Raw genomic sequence first — 5695 nt, 5'->3', positions numbered from 1 at the left:
ACATGTATATTCTTCAATAATTATGTCTTAATACTTCAATATTTTTTTTACAGTGCCAGTCTGGTCTGAAAAAGAAAGAGTCAGCAAATGCCCTATAAATCTATGATACATATATTAGTAATTTAAAATCTTCTTAAAAAACATTTAAATATAACTTAAAATAATTTTATCTAATTTAAAATATAACTTGCTATTTTGAGGGCTTTCCGGTGAAGGAAGAACTACATGTCCTTCTGCCCATGATGCAGGCAGAGCACAAAAGGTCATACACAGCAGCAAGCAAAAGTGCACATGCTCAGCAGTCCATGAGCATAACAGTCATCAAGATCGAATCTTCTATGTTGTTTTCTTAGCTTGCTCAGGGTGAAACTCTCAACTTTAGTTTGATTGTTTTATCTTGTGTCCATGTAATCAATGCAGCAATTGACTCCATCAGTGTGCCCATTTCTACTAATAATTCTTTTTTATCTCAACTTTAAATCCCCTCCATGTTGTACTCAAACCAATATTGTTTTATGATCAGTTCAAATGCATCTCACTCCCATCCTTTCATTTCTCACCTTCATAAAGAAATAATAAAAATCGTCCGGGTCCTGCTGCTGCAGGTATGTCAGTTTTCGTTCAGAAAGTCATTCATGTATCACTTAGATTTACAAAGAATGTGTAATTCATACAAATATTAACAGCTCATTCAGATGTCTTCTTAATTGTATCCCAGCCTTTTGAGGAAGCATCCGTGTTGTCCGTAAATGATGATCAAATGCTAGTTAAGGTAACTTCTGCTCTAAAACAGATATCCTTACACTAAAACTCAGATTATTATTGTTAGACCTGTCACCCTTAGGATGGGCTTCCTCCAACTTTCTTTTTGCCTGTTTACCTTCACTTTTTGCTGTATCATGTGTGTTGGTCTTAGGACTCTGAGCACTTTACCACTGCTAACCAGCGCTAACGTGCATGTGCTTCTCCCCTAAAACAGGGTGACATTGGTGTATACCTGATTGGCATATTAGTTTACCTGTAAGTCCCTTGCAAAGTTGTATACCATATACCCAGAACCTTTAATCTAAATGCTATTAGTGGGCCTGCAGCACTGGTTGTGCCTCCCACACAAGAATCCTTTCAAACCTGTCTCAGACCTGCCATTGCAGGACGTGTGTGTGCAGTTTACTGCCACTTCGACCTGGCATTTAAAACCACTTGCCAAGCCATAAACACCCCTTTTATTACTCATAGATGACCCCTAAGGTAGGCCGTAGGTAGCACTAAGGACAGGGTGTTGTGTAAGTAAAAGGTAGGACACGTACTTAAGTTTAACATGTCCTGGTAGGGACAAACAGCTAAATTAATTTATCACTAATGTGAGGCCTAACTTCTCTCATAGGCTAGCATTGGGAATTGCTTAAAAAAGTGTAAAGCTGTAATCCCTGATTATAAAGGATTAGCTGAATCATGTTTCAAATTTTTGAAATAGTAATACTAAATCCTCTATTACTATTTTAGAAATGCCACTTTCAGAAAGCGGACATTTCTCTGCTCTTAACCTAACTCTGTGTGCATGCAACCTGTCTCCAATACAGGTCTGGGCTGGGTAACAGCACATCTACACTTTGTGCAGTTCCTCTAGACTGCCACAAACACAGGAAGGGTGCATGTGACAGAGGACTCATCTGCATTCTGATACCCTGCCTGGGCCGGAAGGGGAAGAGGGAGTTCACGCTTACATCTGAATAAGTTGTGTCCTGTCCTCGCACAATGGACTGATTACCCCCACAGATAGCCTGGCAGACATGGCTGAGATGAAAGGAGACCTGTACACTTCAAGTAGCAGCTTTAAAGTCACCCCCCAATTCAAAGGCACATTTGGGTATAAGTACTGGGGCTCTGACCTTCTCAACTCAGTACACTTCTGGTCGTGGGAAAAACTCTGTTGGAGTAAAGACTTACTGATCTAAAGAACTGCTTCTCTGCTTTGCTGAGCTGCCCTGCTACCTGCTGATCTTTGTCCTGCTGAGGACAAGGATTAGACCCTGCTCACTTGAACCCAGAATGACTCCAAGGGCTTGGTGGCTTGTCTCCTGCTTTCTGAAGTCTCCGGGACACAAAAAACTTCCTAGAATCTGATTGTGCTCTACAATCTGTGAGTGCTACCCTTGACTGAGGTACCGCCTCCAGTGCTTGGCCTCAGAAGTGGGTTATGCATCTGGTTCTTTACAAAACCGATGCATCGTCACCCCTGCACTGATTGGAACTAGGGGTGGGCAGAAAACTACGCTCTGACTGCGTAGTGGATGAAACCATCCTCCCCTGCTCCCAGGCCCAGTCCCTGCTTCTGAAAGCAGCCAGCCAGGCCGGGGAGAGCCTCTCCGGGCCCCGGTGGACCCCCGTGCCCAGCGCCCAGACCCCCTGATGGCCTGCAGGGCAGGGGGCTCACGCACCCCGGGGCCCGCCGGATAGAGCTCAAGCCCCGGGCCCGGTTCCAGCTTCCGAACCCTAGCCAGGCCGGGGAGAGCCTCCCCGGGGCCCGGCGGACCCCCGTCCCAGGTGCCCGGACCCTCTGATGGCTTGCAGGACGGGGAGGCTCACGCACCCCGGGGCCCGCCGGACGGAGCTCAAGCCCTGGGCCCGGTCCAAGCTTCCGAACCCTAGCTAGGCCGGGGAGAGCCTTCCCGGGCCCCGGTGGACCCCGTCCCCAGCACCCGGACCCCCTGATGGCTTGCAGGACGGGGGGCTCACGCACCCTGGGGCCCGCCGTACAGAGCTCAAGCCCCGGGCCCGGTCCCAACTTCCGAACCCTAGCCAGGCCGGGAAGAGCCTCCCCGGGCCCCGGCGGACACCTGTCCCAGGTGACAGGACCCTCTGATGGCTTGCAGGACGGGGGGGCTCACACACCCTGGGGCCTGCCGGACAGAGGTCAAGCCCCGGGGCCCGGTCCCAGCTTCTGAACCCTAGCTAGGCCGGGGAGAGCCTCCCTGGGCCCCGGTGGACCCCCGTCCCAAGCGCCCGGACCCTCTGATGGCATGCAGGACGACTATTGCAACAACACATCATCAGTAGGGTAAAACGAACCTGTCTCACGACGGTTCAAACCCAGCTCACGTTCCCTATTAGTGGGTGAACAATCCAACGCTTGGTGAATTCTGCTTCACAATGATAGGAGGAGCCGACATCGAAGGATCAAAAAGCAACGTCGCTATGAACGCTTGGCCGCCACAAGCCAGTTATACCTGTGATAACTTTTCTGACACCTCCTGCTTGAAACCCAAAAAGTCAGAAGGATCGTGAGGCCCCGGTCTGTATTTATACTGAAAATCGAGATTAAGCAAGCTTTTGCCCTTCTGCTCCGTGGGAGGTTTCTGTCCTCCCTGAGCTCGCCTTAGGACACCTGCATTATCGTTTGACAGGTGTACCGCCCCAGTCAAACTCCCCACCTGCCACTGCCCCCAGAGCGGGTCGCCCCCGGCAGGTGCCGGGCACTTGGAGCCAGAAGCGAGAGCCCCACGAGGCTCGCCCCCAGCCTCACCGGCTAAGTGAAAAAACGATAAGAGTAGTGGTATTTCACCGGCGGCCTGAGGGCCTCCCACTTATCCTACACCTCTCATGTCTCTTCACAGTGTCAGACTAAAGTCAAGCTCAACAGGGTCTTCTTTCCCTGCTATTTCTGCCAAGCCCGTTCCCTTGGCTGTGGTTTCGCTAGATAGTAGGTAGGGACAGTAGGAATCTCGTTCATCCATTCATGCGCATCACTAATTAGATGACGAGGCATTTGGCTATTCTGTACCACCTCGCGGTGGCTCATTCTGGGTTATTATGCTGCCCATCAGCGTCAATTCGGTTTTGCTTCCAACAATACAACATTCTTTCGCTCCGGAGTACAGCCACACTGAACGCTGTCCTCACTGGAACTGGGATCACGTATAGGCCAGAGATAGTACACATTACAGTACTATTCCAACAATTTTAAGATTGTCTATGAACAGTTCTGAGAATTTAAATATAATTAGCAGGACATCAATAAACAATGTGTGATATTTATGTGAATGCGATTATTTGAGACCTATTCATCATTCAAGACATTTCAAAAAGTACGATGTACACACTATATCTATATTGTTATAAGCACACATATATATAAAACCAAAATACACATCTACAAATTACACATCTAATTAGAGAAAGCACATCTAGAAAAAATCACATCTATAAAATTCACATCTATATTAATTCTTATATAAACCTATGTGTTAAAACATTATGTTTTATGTGGGTGGCGTGTGCTGCAAGAAAGTGTACATCTCAGTATAAGTTTGATACTCAATTGTCCATGAATAATTGGCACATTTTTAAGAGTGTCCATTAAAGTAGTCAGGCAAACATTTTTCTTGAATGGAAATGCCATTTGTAGACCTAAATCAGCCAGAACAACATCATTACATTGAGGCCAGACACCACAACATCCTACGATAAAGCCATGAAATTTAACAGTTTTGTATTTTGTGAGATCTTTGATTTGCAGTGACAGATCCTGGTAGTATTTCACTTTACTCTCAAACGCTAATTCAAGGGAATTCTGAGAATTTTCATAACAAATTGAAACATCAATCACTACAGCTGTACCATTTTTGGTAAATACTACATCTGGTTTTCGTAGTTCTCCTTGATTATTCTTAACATGAGGTTCCCTGTATGCCATCCAACCACACCTTTTTGCTCTATCAATGAGCAATTCCAGAATTTTGTTGTCTTTTTATCCTAATGTCATTAGTTTTAGGACATGCTCCTGAAATATGAGAAATTGTTTCACAAACATCATTACAATACCTACATGTAGCAAATGCACGATTTCTCCCCCTGGTGATGGTTTCTCTGGTATATAAAACATTTGCTCTTAACATCAGCGCAGCTATGTACTGGTTTTCTTTCATTTTGTTATGCTTGCTGATACAGATGTTTGAGGTTGGATTACTTGATAAGTATTTTATACCATCACCTTGGACAGGGAGATTTGCCCATTTCTCAAACTCTTCTTTTCTCCAATCATATGTTGCTAACAAATTAAAATCATAGTTCAGAAACCTACTCTCTAAAATGTTACGTTTGTGTGTTTTGATAATGTTATCAATTGTTTCATTTATATTTTCTCCTACATACATGAATGAATGCGTTATGTACAAGTCCGGAGCTTCCCTAAGATACAATAAACTATTGACTTTATTGAGACCAATTTGTGTACATAGTTTTGGTATACTGAGGCCCCCAAATGATCTTTTCGAATATAGGAGACCATCACATGTGTATGGAGGAAGGTATAGAAATTGTTTGACCAACTTTTTTATAGTTTGATCAAGAACATTCAACGTTTTTGCTTCCGTTCCTGTCATTTCTAATTTGAAAGATAGTTTAGGTACCAAGTACTGGCACAACATTTCAATTTTCTTTTTTTTTATTAAATATTTTTTATTTGGTAATTCACAATTGCAGATACAGACAAAATAAAACAATAACAAAAAAGGGATTCAGTAAATATAACTAAGAGTCATAAGGAGCAGATAAATTAGCTTACATAGAGCAGGAATGCTGAGGACATGGCAAAATGAAAAAAAAGAAGAAAAAAAAAAAAGAAGAAAACACTGATTACATTCATTTATGCAGAATCTCTCATTTCATTTTTCCAATTATCAATTGGTTTCCAGAT

At 44.3% G+C, this 5695-nt stretch overlaps 1 pseudogene; it reads right to left on the bottom strand.

Annotated features, from left to right (window-relative positions):
- Positions 1 to 3048: 3048 nt before the first annotated feature.
- Positions 3049 to 3661, bottom strand: LOC144820819 (28S ribosomal RNA; annotated as a pseudogene).
- Positions 3662 to 5695: the final 2034 nt, after the last annotated feature.

The sequence above is a fragment of the Lissotriton helveticus genome, chromosome 2_1 (genome assembly GCF_964261635.1).
Source record: "Lissotriton helveticus chromosome 2_1, aLisHel1.1, whole genome shotgun sequence".
Taxonomy (NCBI): Eukaryota; Metazoa; Chordata; class Amphibia; order Caudata; family Salamandridae; genus Lissotriton; species Lissotriton helveticus.
Note: the sequence above shows the minus strand (reverse complement) of the source record. Positions and strands in the feature narration are given on the sequence as shown.